Raw genomic sequence first — 16888 nt, 5'->3', positions numbered from 1 at the left:
AAAGACAAGGGGCATTATAACTAAATGCCCCGGCTCCGACAGAGTTCAAACGAATTTTAGGGACTGTGTAGTAGGGCGGTAGTAAGCCCTGCTGTTTAAATATATTTATTTATTTTTAGAACGGGGTCTCCCCCTTCGCCCCTGTGTTATTTTGTATTTGTTTGTTTTATTATTAAATCGTTATGATTTATTTTTATATGACGGCGAAGTGCCGCAGGTTTTATTATTGTTTATTTGTATTGATTTAGAAATGTATTTTAAAAGACGGCGTAGCCGTGTGTTTTAGTTTGTTTAGTCGCGTGGATGGGAAGCCCCATATTTTTGCTAGCTAGTTAAATCCCTCGGCCACGGTATAAAAAGCCTGCAGCGCTCCAGCTCGAGGTGGGAGTTCAGAGGAGGAACGAGAGAGTGAGTGGAGAATCAAAGAGCTAAAACTTACCGTAGGTTCAGTGAAGGCGATTGCCCAGTCTGACCAGTTTATTTTGTGTTTGTGATTATTTTTGTTTAACATTTTTATTTTCCTCTGTTTTTGTGTTAAAAATATTTGATTTATTTTTTGTATTTAAATAAACGGCGCCGCCGCGTCTTAATATTATTTTGAAACTGCAGTGCCTGGTGTCAGTTTTTAGTTCCTGCTTCTGTCTGACGTCACCGCCCAGCCACCCTGTCACACGTGGTGTCCAGGGTGGGATCACCAGCGCCTCCTGGACTCAGGCAGAAGAGGGTACTGCAGGTTTTTTTTTTTTCGTTTTATTCGATTATTACTTGTGGAGTGAGGAGGAAGAAGGGGAGGAAGGAGAATGGGAGGAAAGAGGATGGGAAGGAGGAACAGCTGCAGAGAGCTGCAACAACAGCAGCAGTAGCTGAACAAGAGGTGGTGGTCCCGGGTCCCCAGTCAGTTTGGACCCCCAGACTGGGCGGCTGAACGGGCCCTGTGGCGGAGTGTCCCGCCCCTATATATATATATATATATATTTGTGCACTGTTTTATTATTTGTATTATTGTTTGCGGCGCGGATAAGAGCGCTGCGTATTTGTTATTGTTTTTATATTTTAAAAACCTCGTGAGGATGCGTGGCTGATCATCTACTGATTTAACTAGCTGACAGTCACTCATCCTTACTATATTCATGCAGACTTTGGCCGAGGGGTAATAAGATAATTAACAGCTAGTTAACCCCTCGGCCAGAGTATAAGAACCTGCAGCTGTCAGTGCTGGGTAGGGTGTATTAGGAGTGAGAGCGACGAGAGCGAGGCGAGAGAAAACTAAATTTAAAAACAACTGCTAAGTATCGTGCTGGTGGTAAAACCAGTACGCTTATTTGTTTGGCCAACGTGCCCTTTTGTTTCTGTTTTGTGTTTGTTTAAATCTTTTGTTTTTGATTTATTATTTAATAAAAGAAGCTGAACGCCGTAGCTCTCACCTGCTACTTCCTGAGTCTGTGTTTCTGGTCTGTGACGTCACCACACCTCACCACTGCAAGCCATCCTTCACAGGCCCCCATGTGCGACGCCTGTGGCGAGTTCGGGCATGACAGGGAGGACTGCCCCTATGGAGAGCCTCAGTATGAGGAGGCCTGGAACCAGGGCCTGGTGGGGGATGCGGCAGAGTGGTTCTGGACAGTAGACCAGACCCAGCCAGCTCCAGCACCCAAGAGGGAGGAGCCCGAACATCCTGCGCCTGAGTGGGAGGAGCCCGAACGTCCTGTGCCTGAGTGGGAAGAGCCCGAACGTCCACAGCCCAAGAGGGGGGAGTCGGTGCGTCCACAGCCCAAGAGGGAGGAGTCGGTCCGTCCACAGCCCAAGAGGGAGGAGTCGGTGCGTCCACAGCCCAAGAGGGGGAAGGCCGAACATCCACAGCCCAGGTATGCGCCAGCAGAGGGAGAATACCTGCTGGTTCCACCTCCACCATCCTGGAAGGACTCTGTCACTCCCACCTCTGCCAGCAGAGGGAGAGTTCCTGCTGGTTCCACCTCCACCACCCTGGGAGGACTGTGTGTCACTCCCACCTCTGCCAGCAGAGGTAGAGTTCCTGCTGGTTCCACCTCTGAGGGAGGACTGTGTGTCGCTCCCACCTCCACCAGCTGAGGTAGAGTACCTGCTGGTTCCGCCTCCCTCGCCGCCACCAGCAGAGGGAGCATGCCTGCTGGTTCCCCCGCTGCAGCCAGAAGGGGAGGAGCCCCGGCCACCTTCGCAGCCAGAAGGGGAGGAGCCCCTGCCGCCTACGCAGCCAGAAGGGGAGGAGCCCCTGCCGCCTTCGCAGCAAGAAGGGGAGGAGCCGAGAGTCCTGCTTCGCCTGGAGTTGTCGCCGGCTCTGCTTCGCCTGGGGTCGCTACACTGTGGCCGGAGCCCCATGAAGGGGAGCTGCCAGCCATGAAGAAAAGGGGGGAGGTCAGGAGACCAGCTCCCCCAGCCGCATTTTCGCGGCAGGAAACACTGTGGCCAGAGCCCCACAGAGGGGAGCTGCCGGCCATGAAGAGGCGGGGGGGAGGCCAGGAGACCAGCTCCCCCCGCAGCAGTTATTTTGTATTTGTTTGTTTTATTATTATATAGGATGAGCGACGTGCCGTCCTTCAGTGTTTTGTATTATTATTATCGTTATGATTTATTTATATATGACGGCGAAGCGCCGCAGGTTTTATTATTGTTTATTTGTATTTATTTAGAAATGTATTTAAATGACGGCGTAGCCGTGTGTTTTAGTTTGTTTAGCCGCGTGGATGGGAAGCCCCATCCACAGCAGTTTAATTAATAAACTCGTGCAGATTGTGGCCGAGGGGTAATAGAATAATTGCTAGCTAGTTAAACCCCCCGGCCACGGTATAAAAAGCCTGCAGCGCTCCAGCTCGAGGTGGGAGTTCAGAGGAGGAATGAGAGAGCGAGTGGAGAATCAAAGAGCTAAAACTTACCGTAGGTTCAGTGAAGGCGATTGCCCAGTCTGACCAGTTTATTTTGTGTTCGTGATTATTTTTGTTTAACATTTTTATTTTGCTCTGTGAGCAAGTGTTTTTGTGTTAAAAATATTTGATTTATTTGTTGTATTTAAATAAACGGCGCCGCCACGTCTTAATATTATTTTGAAACTGCAGTGCCTGGTGTCGGTTTTTAGTTCCTGCTTCTGTCACCGCCCAGCCACCCTGTCACAGACTGTCAGAAGATTAGCATTTTCTAATCTCATGGAACAACCAGGGACATGTGGGGTCAGCAGATAAGAAGAACTTTAAAATAATAATAATAATAATAATAATAATAATAATAATAATAATAGCATCAGTAATAAAACGAATGAGATGGATGAAATAATTGTTTCAATTAAATATGCGATTAAAACCAAGATTAACTAAGATTATTTTTTAAAATCGCGAGGTTAATTACGATTAATTTTTTTAATTGCTTGACAGCCCTAATTTAGAGATATCTGGAAATGATTTAGAGATATCTATAAATTCAATTGAGATATCTCTAAATGATAATTTGGCATGCCATATCAATCATTACTGACAATTGATATTACAGCTCTAGCAAAAAGGTTTTGCATCACCTAGAATTTTAGGATTGAGACATAATTAAAAAAAAGAAAAAACTACCAGTATATGAACATAGTCCTGATCTTTTATTTAACATCATGTTATCAAAGAAACTACAAAATGATATCACAAAAGTCTACCAGAAGCCTGTGACAGGAAGGCTCACGTGGTGACGTCAGACCGGGAACTAAATGGACACAGTCTGTTTGGTAAAACTACAACACAGAACAAACAAAACAGCCCGGTGGCCAAAACAAATAGACAAACAACAATAACAACACTAACAAACAACAAGTACAATGCTGGTGCTTCCAGCACAAACAGCAATTGTTATTATTGTCTGTTTCTCTCCTCTCTCTCCGGTACCTCCTCACTGTACATCCAACCCCAGTGTGCGTGAAACATTCATTCTTTTATGCAGCTGTGCCGAGACTCGATTGCTAATCAATCATTCAACTGAATCTCTGAATCTCTGCGCGTGGACTCATTGTGCACTTCCCAAGCCCCCATACAAATACCCATTTTAATCTGCACATGAAGTGGTTGTGCATTTCCCCATGTCTAAATACAAATCTACATTTTACATCACCTGTGCTACATAACCCACACTCTGTGCACCACTACAATAATACATGTAACAGACAACATAAAACACAAAACACAAAATACACACAGGGGCGGGGCACCCTGCCACAAAGCCATAATTAGTACAGTATTTCATGTTAGATTTCAAAACGTCACATTTTTCCATTTCTGTCAGTTTTTCATGAAGTATATGGAAAGCTACAAAACAGTATGTAATTCAATATGTTAACGTAACATTATTCAGCTGGTTTTATTCGACTTTATAATCCAAAATTAGTTATTTCTATAAGGTGATGCAAAACTTTTGACCATAGCTGAAGAAAAAGAAACAGCTCCGGAGGTTACAGAATTAACCAATTGAATGCAAAACAGAACTTTTCTTGCACACGTTGGTTTTATCATGGATACTGAGAAGGGCTACCACAGAGATTCAGGGACTACATTAGTGAGCAAAATCTTCATTCATCTGCTACAGTAAATAACACACAGCATATCAACAAGCTACATTAGTGCTTCCAAATAACATCCTACTGTAGATGCTATCTATCAATTCTGAAATATAGTATAGTAAATACCATTGCTCATTAATACAATTACATTTTGCACAAAATGTAATGTTTATCAATACCTATAGTACGGATACTGGTTTAGTTTGTAGTAGACATATTTTTTATCCGAAACTGGTGGTGGTCTGTGAAAAATCTGTGCATTCTGCACCAAGGGAAAGTGAACTAATGTTATCAAATACTAACCATAACATGTGCTATATACAGCACACCCTCGCTATAACGCCCTTCATTACAACAAACCTTGGACCCCAAATAAAAAAATTTTAAAAAGATAATATTGTAACGTATGTGAGGTCTGTGAAGTGCAGGAACGCTGGGAGTAGGAGGGGCTGTGTTTCATGTTTGTTGTTGTTGAGAAGCAGAGAGAAGCGAATGAGCAGACACAGAACAGTTCTATCCCGAGATTCTTTTAAAAAATTCATTCGTTTTAGCAGCGTAGGTCGTGGCCTACAGCGACCTGTTAATTGTTAGATAACAATTGGCAGATCATTTATTAGTATAATAAGATCGAGTTTGGTCCTGAATCGACTGAAGGCTCATTCTCATAGCGTTAAAGATTTTTATTACAATATACACACACTGTCAACATCCCTGTGTGTATGCACGGGATGCCAGCTCCTCAGTGAAATCAACTCTTTTGACTTAATAAAAAACACGCGTTGTGTAACTACGCCTCCGAAACAAAAATCATTTTATGTTGCAACAAAGCTGGACACTATATTGATCGTTTGATAAAAGTAGTAACGCAGACATATCTCTCTCGTGAATATAGGTTGTCAAAAAGAACTTGTTTTTTGGCTTGTTCAGCAACCAAACATACAAACATCGAAAAGAATATTGAGGATGTGATTAACTTTTCATGTTGGGTTGATTTGGAATAAAAACTCCAGTTTGTGATTCTTGAATGTTGGATTAAGATTTGGTGCACTTTGAAACGATTCATGTCAGACGGATTTTGAATAAAAGTTCATCTTTAATTCGGGATTTGTGCTTTTTTTTGTACTGCATTTTAATTATTTAACGAATTGGATAAAACAAAAGCAGAATACAAGCATTAAATGACACATTAAATGTCACTCACATGCAAAATTCAATCTTTTGATTTGTATAATGCATATTACGTAAACAATTAAAATCCGCTACAAAATGGAGCAGGGTATAGTATCCAAAGCACTGGGGCGGTGCGGTTGTAGTGCTTCAGCAAAATATGTACTGAATATCTAGTGTACAAGACAGTGTAAGAGAAGTGCTATGGTATAATGTGTTTGAAACATACAAAATATACGATGACACTAATAATTTTAATTTTGAAAACTGTGCACAGTCCGTCACTCCCACCTCCAGCTCGTTTATCCAGAGGCAAACCTTCATTCTCCATCTCGACAGCAAAGCGTTGTAGCGTAAGCTGTATTGAAAGAAATGTCTCGAAACCCTCTGCTGTATGGGATTTTTTTGTTAAATGCCCAGATGACCAAAGCAAAAGTTGAATGCAAGCGTCTCTGTGACAGAGATCGAATGATTCTTGGTGTTAGATCTCCCTCTCGACCTGTGAGGACACTGTGTAAAAGGAACAGAGTACCCTTAACTAAATGGCACGACAATTTTTTCCTTAGGGTAGGTGGAAGTCGGTCATTTAAGAAAGGGGCAGAGCTACAATACCCAAACTCAATGACCCAGACGGTAAACGGCATGGCATCTGAGGATTGGAGGAGTGGATGCGCTCGTTAACCTAGAGCAAGGATATAAATAGGGGACATAGCGTCAGTGATCGGTTCCTTTGTAAATGGTCAGAACAACTTAGAAGGAGACCGCTGTGATAATAAAAACCTGAGTGTTGTGTTTGCTTGTTTTGTCAGTAAAAACTGTTTATTTTGTTTCTTAAGACTACTCACACTATCCGGAGCTGCAGCCGCAGGCCAGCAACAAACCCAGACACCAGCACTTCCCTGTTTCACAACGTACTTTTCACCACGATCACTAGTTTCACGCACTAAATAAACACTGTGTTTTGTGTTCTGTGTTATGTGTGGGTGAGGAAAGAACGGGACTTTTGTTATTGGTTTTGGGTCAAACCTGAGGATTACAAACTAAGTGATAGACGCCGCTGTATCACTTCCAACATTTATTATTTACAGGTGTTTGCCCTAAGGCTCTGGACATTGTAATTAACAATAAACACCCTTGCACCTGGAAATCATTGTCTGTGTATTTTGTATCTGTTCTGCACTGCACACATCTGTAACCATTCACCACTTTGCCACAGTCTCTTACCATGGAGGTATAACCAATCTCTGAGGTCACTTGACAAGCTGTTAAGCTTAACGGGCTGTTACGTTGTTACCTGGAAAAATGACACTGTATTCAGGCTGTTATGCTGTGTTTTCAGTTTGCGTAACAGACAAAAAATAATAATAATCCTGTGAAACATTGCTGATTATTCCTTTATGTGAGAAATTAGTTTGCTTAAAATACTTGTTTCAGCTCTCAATAGTCTTCAATGAGTTGGTTGTGACAGCATGTTCTTTAGTTTGGTGCGTGTAATGTATGCAACACAGAGACGAGATTGAACTTCACTGAACTTTATTACCACATTCTCCTCTGTTGACGGACGAGACTAGATCCTGGGTGCGCCCCTGATACACAGCTCTGTAACAACCAACTTTATTATTATACCATAACTATGTTCCCTCTAACACTTCATTTAGTTAGCCACTGTGGCTAAAGTAACGTAACATTTTTTAGCCACACTGGAAAAACTTTAGCCACTTAACAATACTATAAACAAGTTATAAACATACTGTTTCAGCAAGGCAAAAAGATGTGTATTTTATTTGAAAACACGCAGATATTTAAATGCCAGACCCTACCATTTACAATACACACACATATTATATTTAAATTGCACTATTACTCTGATTCCCATTTAATAAATGCCAAACTTAGTCCCACATAAATATTAATGCCTACCTGACCAACCACAGCTCTAGTTACATTCTCGTGATGTTGGTTTTGGTCATCACGAGAATGTAACTAGAGCTGTGGTTGGTCAGGTAGGCATTAATATTTATGTGGGACTAATGAAAGAAACAACACCCAGGACCCTATAAACAGTGCTGACCAGGCAGCAAAAAGAAGGGAGGTCATGATTGTTGGGGACTCCATACTGAGAAACACAGCAAGTTCAGTTCGCAGTTTGGACCCCCTTACTACAACAGTGTGCTGCCTTCCAGGAGCCTCAGTCAAGCACATCACTGAGAATGTGGACAGGTTCCTAGAACGAACAGGAGATGACCCGGTAGTAGTCGTCCACATTGGTACAAACAACATTGGAAGAGACAGGCCAAGATCCCTGCAAAACAAATTCAGAGAGCTAGGAAGGAAATTAAAAGACAAGACCAAAACTGTGGTCTTTTCTGGGATACTGCCGGCGCCTTGCAAAGGACCATATGGACAGCTGGAAATACAAAATCAAAATGCATGGCTGAAATCGTGGTGCACACAGGAAGGCTTCACCTTTCTTGAACATTGGAGCACTTTCTACAACAAGGACTATCTATACAGGTGGGACGGACTGCACTTAAACAGAAAGGGAACCAATCTACTCGGAGAAAGGATCCTTCAGGCGGTACAGAAGCATTTAAACTAGAAAGGAAGGGGGGAGAAAACAAAAAAACAGAAGGGAGACTACATCAAAACAAGAGCATCAACTCAGGTAAGACCACTATTAAATGTATTTATCTTAATGCTAGAAGTCTCAGAAACAAAATGTTAGAACTTGAAGCTACTGCACTAACAAGTAACTACGACGTGATAGGTGTTACAGAAACTTGGTTGTCTGAGAGTGATGGAGACGAATATAATATTAGTGGGTACGCACTGTATAGGAAAGACAGGCAGGACAGAAGAGGCGGAGGGGTAGCGCTATACATAAGAAATAGCCTTGAAGCCCAGGTGTTAAATCAGGACAAAGAAAACAATGCAGAATCAATATGGGTCAGAATAATGGACACAAATTCAAAGGGCATAATAATAGGAGCATGCTATAGACCGCCAAATTCAGACGCTGAGCAAAATAATCTGTTATACAATGACATTCGAAATGCGTGTAGAAAAGGAGAAGCCATACTAATGGGGGATTTCAACTTCCCCTGTATAAAATGGGAAATCCCAATGGGGGGCACGACGGACGAAATTGAAATGGTGGAAATGACAAATGACTGCTTCCTAACGCAATTTGTCAAGGCACCGACTAGAGGGGAGGCATGCCTTGACTTAGTCTTTTCAAATAATGAAGACAGAATAACTAAAACAGAGGTCAGAGAGCCATTGGCAAACTCAGACCATAACATGGTCTCATTTGAAATATTTTTTAAAACCCCAAAAGTAATGACTAAAGCTAAGGTTTACAATTTTAGAAAAGCAAACTACAAAGGTATGAAACAGAGACTAACAGAAGTAGATTGGAGTAAAATAGAGAAAACATCCACAGAAAAAGGGTGGCTGTTTTTTAAAAATGTAGTACTAGAGGCACAAAACAATTACATCCCAAAAGTAGACAAATCTAAATCTAAAACAAAATGGCCAAAATGGTTTAATAGATCAATTAAAAAAAATATTCAGCGAAAAAAGGCACTTTACAGAGCGTTTAAAAGGGACCAAAAACAAAGCACACAGAAAGAGTACTTGGAACTGCAAACACAAGTCAAAAAGGAAATTAGAAAGGCCAAGAGAGAGATAGAAATCAATATTGCTAATGGGACTAAAACCAATTCCAAAATGTTTTTCCAATATTATAACAGCAAGAGAACATTCAAAGAGGAGGTTAAATGTCTAAGAGACACAAATGGCAAAATCATAGATGAAGAAAAAAAAATAGCAAATATATTAAATGATTACTTTTCACAGGTTTTTACAAAGGAGGACACGGACAACATGCCCCACATGTCGACCTGTTCCTATCCAGTTTTAAATAACTTTAGCATAACAGAGGCAGAAGTGTTAAAGGGACTAGGAGCTCTTAAAATAAACAAATCCCCTGGGCCGGATGAGATCCTCCCAATAGTACTCAAATAAATGAAAGAAGTTATTTACAAACCGCTAACCAAGATCATGCAACAGTCTCTTGACACAGGGGTTGTACCAACAGACTGGAGAATAGCAAATGTAATACCAATCCACAAAAAGGGAGACAAAACCGAACCAGGTAACTACAGACCAATAAGCCTGACTTCTATTATATGTAAACTTATGGAAACTATAATAAGATCCAAAATGGAAAATTACTTATATGGTAACAATATCCTGGGAGACAGCCAGCATGGTTTTAGGAAAGGGAGATAATGTCTAACTAACCTGCTTGACTTTTTTGAGGATGCAACATTGAAAATGGATAACTGCAAAGCATATGACATGGTTTATTTAGATTTCCAGAAAGCTTTTGACAAAGTCCCGCATAAAAGATGAATTCTCAAACTGAACGCAGTAGGGATTCAAGGAAATGCATGTACATGGATTAGGGAGTGGTTAACAGGTAGAAAACAGAAAGTACTGATTAGAGGAGAAACCTCAAAATGGAGTGAGGTAACCAGTGGTGTACCACAGGGATCAGTATTAGGTCCTCTGCTATTCCTAATCTACATTAATGATTTAGACTCTGATATAGTAAGAAAACTCGTTAAATTTGCAGACGACACAAAAATAGGAGGAGTGGCAGACACTGTTGAAGCATTCAAAATGTCATTCAAAATGATCTAGACAGCATTCAAAATTGGGCAGACACATGGCAAATGAAATTTAATAGAGAAAAGTGTAAAGTATTGCATGCGGGCAGTAAAAATGTGCATTATAAATATCATATGGGAGATAGTGAAATTGAAGAAGGGAACTATGAAAAAGACCTAGGAGTTTATGTTGACTCAGAAATGTCTTCATCTAGACAATGTGGGGAAGCTATAAAAAAGGCTAACAAGATGCTTGGATATATTGTGAGAAGTGTTGAATTTAAATCAAGTAAGTAATGTTAAAACTCTACAATGCATTAGTAAGACCTCACCTAGAATATTGTGTTCAGTTCTGGTCACCTTGTTACAAAAAGGATATTGCTGCTCTAGAAAGAGTGCAAAGAAGAGCAACCAGAATTATCCCAGGTTTAAAAGGCATGTCGTATGCAGACAGGCTAAAAGAATTGAATCTATTCAGTCTTGAACAAAGAAGACTACGCGGCGATCTGATTCAAACATTCAAAATCCTAAAAGGTATAGACAATGTCAACCCGGGGGACTTCTTTGACTTGAAAAAAGAAAAAAGGACCAGGGGTCATTAGATAAAGGGGCATTCAGAACAGAAAATAGGAGGCACTTTTTTACACAGAGAATTGTGAGGGTCTGGAACCAACTCCCCAGTAATGTTGTTGAAGCTGACACCCAGGGATCCTTCAAGAAGCTGCTTGATGAGATTCTGGTATCAATAAGCTACTAACAACCAAACGAGCAAGATGGGCTGAATGGCCTCCTCTCGTTTGTAAACTTTCTTATGTTCTTATGTTCTTATACAAGCTTGTACTAACGTGATTAATAATATTAGTAGGATTGTACAGCCACTACTGTGTTTAAAAAACATTTTTTTTACCATGTTCTTTGTGACTACTGGCAATAATATTGCATCGATTCTGACATTAAAACTCAATAAATCATAGTGAGACGAATCCTTCTTTTTAAAATAATAAATGTGTTTATTATTTTATTAAATTGTTCCTCTTTTGAATCCACTGTGTTACTATTTCCAAAATATATTTCAACACATTTTAAAGAGATAGCAAACAACAGGAAAAAAAAAAAAAACTTAGCTGTGATCTTGAAGCTGCGTGTTTCTGGCTGCCATGTTTTTTTTGGGTTTCTTGTTTGTTTTTTACAGGCAGCATTGTTTCTAATTAGAGCCTCTGTCCTCCCACCAAACACAAAGTTTGTGGCATGCATATGTTACGTGATCACACCAAATAGCTTTCATTGGGCAAAATGAAACCAAACTAAACAGTCTGTATTGATTCACCTACCAGCACACGTTGAATATGCTGGCAGTCTTACACAAGTACATTTTTCAAAGCCTTCGCCACTGTGGCGAACTTCGGGAAAAATACTTGAGCCACAAGGGAAAACGTTTCGCTTGTGGCGAATGGCGAGCGGCTAGCGAGAACATAGCATAACAAGCTGGGTGGAGTAGTGGTTAGGGCTCTGGACGCTTGACCGGAGGGTCGTGGGTTCAATCCTAGGTGGAGGACACTGCTGCTGTACCCTTGAGCAAGGTACTTTACTTAGATTGTAAAAATAATGTGATATCTTATATTAATTGTAAGTCGCCCTGGATAAGGGTGTCTGCTAATAAATAAATAATAATTCCAAACAGTTTTGAAATATTCAATCTTTTTTATTTCAAAGTCTTCAGAAAAAAATCCAAAGTTCCACAACTTTACAATAATACATTTGTATGACTTCAGTTTGCCATACATATATTTTCATATAGTATGTAGGTTTTAAAATATAAAATGTGGGACAGAGTACATGTCCAGTTTTACTTGCGATAAGTGGAAAAAACGTTTATGTTGTATATTCCTTAACTACGGAACAACAGTGACAAACAGGTTATCTACTTATTCTTGCAAGCACACGTGTGAACAAGTGTAAGTTAGGTCTTTTAATGATGCAACAACCAAAAAATATATATATCGGAACGACAACAAAAGCAAAACTTCACAATCACATGATCACAGTAAAGTTTATTAGAATATTTAAAATGTGAGATGATGCACATTATTAGTATAGCTTTTTTTAGTTATCAATAAGTAGCCTATATTATTTTAACTACAATACAATACAACTCACATGCAGAAACTACTACTGCAGTAGGCTACGATTGAAAAAAAAAACACAGTCGTGAATTTAAAAAAAAAATGTTTAGAAAACCTAATATTTATGCTACTTTTGAAAGAAGAACAAAAACAGCACCAATTATACCCACATAATCGTAGGCCATTCTTAATGTTTTGAAAGGTAAAACAGGTTTCTCAGTCGGACAGAAACGATAACACTATGGCAAAAATCTAGTTTCCCCTCTGAGGAATGGCGTCCATGCGTTGCTAGGGAGCACGTCATCCTATGACGCAGACTCTGCATCTACCTACTGACATGCCTCGCCTGCAGGGGGTTGCGAGGATCCCTGTTGCTTTCACCACCCCCACCCTGCCCCCGCTAAACCGATAAAACCTGATAAAACACCCCCGATACAAAAAAAATGAAATCCGTGGATAGCCAATAAACACCGGAAAAACTGTGGAAATGGTTAATCAATTCACGTTGACTTTACCCTTTTCCCATTAAAAAATAAAACCTACTACAAAAATAATAATAATTACATTTTCCAGTGCTGCTGGGCAATGTCCTGCCTTCCTGACTTGTATTTATCATTGAATCATTCAACTACTGAGTGACAGAACATTCCTACATTTCTACTGGCGACTCCGCTTGCGAGACTTAAAACGAGATTACAATCAGGAACGGAGGCTTGTTAGCGGGATTAAATCTGTATTACAGTTAAGATACAGAGGATTTTAAACAGAATTGTGGTGAAATGTACAAAAATGCCTACACACACAAACCCCAGAAGAATGTGCCCATGACCATAGCGATTTCGTTGTGGAAGACAGCAAAGGAAAGATGGTACAACTTAAGTGTGCAAGTACTGTCAAGTTACTATACATATTTTGACAGGAAAAAAAAAACGCTCAAACATTTTGGAAAGTAACCAAATACACTAATTTCATACAGTATATCAAAAATGAAAGCCCCGAAAAAAAACGGCACAGAATAGAACAGTCCAATTAGCTGAAGGCTTGTTTACATGATTATTGTTGGGGTGAATATTGTTCGTTTTTAGAATTTTTCTGGTGTGAAAGTTCGTATTTGGGTTTTGGGAATATGAATGCAAAGATGTTTAATGTTCGGTCTGTAGATCATTATGTGGTAATGATGCATCCAAGGTGAGACGTGAAAGTGAAAGTTACAGGAATTCATATAGAATACAGTACTGTGCAGGCATTTGTGATCAAACAGAGGACAGCAGACAACTTTGGAAATAATAATGACATTCACAAAGGAGGTCGTGCTGGTCTTAGGGTTTGAGTTGCGTATCAATCAGTAGTCCTAGCTCACTCAAGTTGTTGATAGCTTTCATGTTTCATTTGCTTTGGCTTAGGATGCTCAAGTGAGGTGTGTGTCCTGTTTGTATAGTGTACCTCTGTCAGGGGCCTCGTGGTTATAAGATGGGTTCCTCAACCTGTTTATCACTGGAATTCAAACATTTAGATGAAATCAGTAAAGGGAAGTAAAACACCTTTACAAGGGTTAGCATGTCACAGAAACATTCAAATGTGACAACATGGTCATTTACAGACATTACTAACCCCAATAATGAGCTGAGAACGACTTACAGGAGTAAAGTAAACGGCCGGCTTCCACTCCTCTGGACAAGTCACCAGAAGATGCTGTAAAACTCTTGAAAGTGTCATCCTGTAGCTCATTATACTTTGATATTAGAACCAATAACCTATGGAACACAAAACATTCTGCAGAGGCTTTGGGGAAAATAAAATATGATATTGGTTTCAATGGCAAGTTTGAAGAGTGGGTATAGACTGTGTTTTTTTATTCCTAATGGTATCCAAGGATTTTTTTTAATGTGTTTAAATGTGGAAATACTATATTATGCATGCTTTTCTGCAATACTGTTGTAATTAATATGTGAATCAATCTACATTGCAAAGTGGGCCACCAAGAAAGGGCGCAGTAAAAGCCCACAACCACAACACAGTTTTATTTTCGTATTACTGTATATAGGAACTAAATCATCACTACAATAGTTTGCACAAACTCCATAATAGGGTTGGAACAATAATTTATTACTGTGATATTATTGATAGTCGTGTTTCAACTAAAGCTAAAAAAAAAAAAAGGATCTCAGCGCCACTGCTACAGAGATGTTCCTTTCTCTTCCTATAAGACAACCAGTATTGAGAAACAATTACAGTACAATGCAGTCTTTGCAAGTAAACAAGGGGTGCTTCACTTAAATCACTTTTCTATAGACGCTACAGTACAGTTTCTTTTCATTGTACTTCATTTACCTTGGCAGCAATCCAAAGATAAACTGAATACAGTGAGCAGTTTGCTGGGGTGTGAATTATAAGCCACTTGAGCAAATATATATATATATATATATATATATATATATATATATATATATATATATATATATATATATATATATATATGGACGTAAGGAAGCAGTCTAAAAAAAACAGCATCTGTCTGAACATTTATCTTACACTTGTCTATTCCTCGTTACCAGCACCCCCACCCCCACAGCAAGTCCCATCTGTTTGTAATCCATTAAGTAATAATGAAAACAGTATTGCCGTTTCCAAAGAATTTACACAAATCTATAAAGTAGGGCCTACATAGCCTACCGAATTCCAGCAGCATCACCTAAGCATGCGTACAATAAATACTGTAAAGATCATAATTATATTTTTCATTGTGTTCATAATTTCACCCATGGAACATGAAATACATTAAAAAGAGCGCATCACGTTATTCTCAATCACTTCTGCTCTATGAATAGGTGTGTCACAGTTCAAGAGGCCATCAGTCGAGCACTGGTTCTACCGTGAAGACAACTCACTAGGGCCAGTTATCCTTGCATACAAATGGAAAATCAGATAGCACGCATTTAACGTTTAACGTTTTACTTGACCCAATCCATAACAGATATTAGGGGTTTTCGTTGTTTGTTTGTTTTTTTGTTGTTGTTGTTTTTTTTGTTTGTTTATTTGCTTTTTTATTTTATTTTTTTATTGTTATTCTCCTTAATTATAAATGAGTTGGGACAGTAATTTTGAGACGTAATATAAATGACCTTTATAAAGAATATCACGATTAGAAAATAACCACAACTGCTTTAATGTAGTGACTTTTGGTAAATTGTATTGAAGTTTAATGATAATCTAATAATAATAATAATATTGTAAATGCTTGTTATAACAGTATTTTAACTGGAAGATGCAGTAATTGATGTAACCACGAAATCAAAACTTAACTTACTGGATAACGTAAAGAGGAGGCACACTATGCAATATTTATAATAACTGGACAACACAAATTATATATACCTAAAGGAAAAGCTAACGGCAAGTGTATATACGATAATGTCTGCATCCCGGAAATACAGCAGTACCTTAGTGATGCTGAGTGAATCCATGCAAACACTGGCATTGCGATAACTACAGCATTTGCTGGGTTGATGACAACATTTAAATAAAAGCTCTTGTGAAAATGGTCATATTTTGGGTCACACGGAAAGGCACTGCATTGAAATGTATGCTTTATTGTTAATGATTAGCCTTTCACGAAAAAATATTTTAATAGCATATCCAAATAAACGTGGTCCATTTCCACGTATCCTACAGAAAAGATCATAAAAAACAAAGCAATCAATGAAGCCAGAAGCTGAGTTTCTTTAAAAGCACAACATTTGTATACACAGTTAAACATATCTCTCCGTTTACAAAAAATAAAATGAACGTTAAAGAAAAAATGAGTTACCTCTTATTATCCAGTATCCTTGTGGGAAATATATTTGTTTTACAGCTTTCTTTGGTTAAATCCAAACAATGTGTATCCTGTTTTTATTATTTTATAAATATTACAGGTACGTTATTTAATTTATTTTAATGCAGCGGGTGGTGACATACAAATTTCTCTTATCAGCCTTCCTGCTGGGTTATTTTCGTTGTACAGACATTTGAATAGTAAGGACTTTGAGGGTTAAAGCAGACTGGGCTTGAATCATTCTCAAAGTAGGGGTGTTTGTAATTTTAATATTTGTTTTACATAAGAAGAAAAGCAAGCTGCATCCTAAACCAAATCATATTATTTAACAAATTAGTTATCTATTTTGCCAAATACAATTTAATCCAAAAAATAACCACTAATACATTTAAGTGTATTTATTTTAGGGACATATCAACCCCTTTTGTTATCAAGGTTGCTGTTTCCAGTGCCAGGAGTAGACACACTAGTTTACCAGTATGGTTGGCTATACCATGGACTTGAGGCACTTGAGAGCAGGGACTACCTATACAGCCCTCATGTTTAGGTT

At 39.1% G+C, this 16888-nt stretch overlaps 1 protein-coding gene across 1 annotated transcript in view; it reads right to left on the bottom strand.

The window, feature by feature from the left end:
- Positions 1-16519, bottom strand: part of LOC117416709 (tubulin polyglutamylase TTLL7-like) — a 123996-nt gene extending 107477 nt beyond the window's left edge. Inside the window, exon 1 of the mRNA XM_059034694.1 lies at positions 16333-16519. The gene's annotated coding sequence lies outside the window, so the exon portion shown is untranslated. The remainder of the gene's footprint in view (positions 1-16332) is intronic.
- Between the last annotated feature and the right edge of the window lie 369 nt (positions 16520-16888).

The sequence above is a fragment of the Acipenser ruthenus genome, chromosome 12, assembly GCF_902713425.1.
Source record: "Acipenser ruthenus chromosome 12, fAciRut3.2 maternal haplotype, whole genome shotgun sequence".
NCBI classification, from domain to species: Eukaryota; Metazoa; Chordata; class Actinopteri; order Acipenseriformes; family Acipenseridae; genus Acipenser; species Acipenser ruthenus.
Note: the sequence above shows the minus strand (reverse complement) of the source record. Positions and strands in the feature narration are given on the sequence as shown.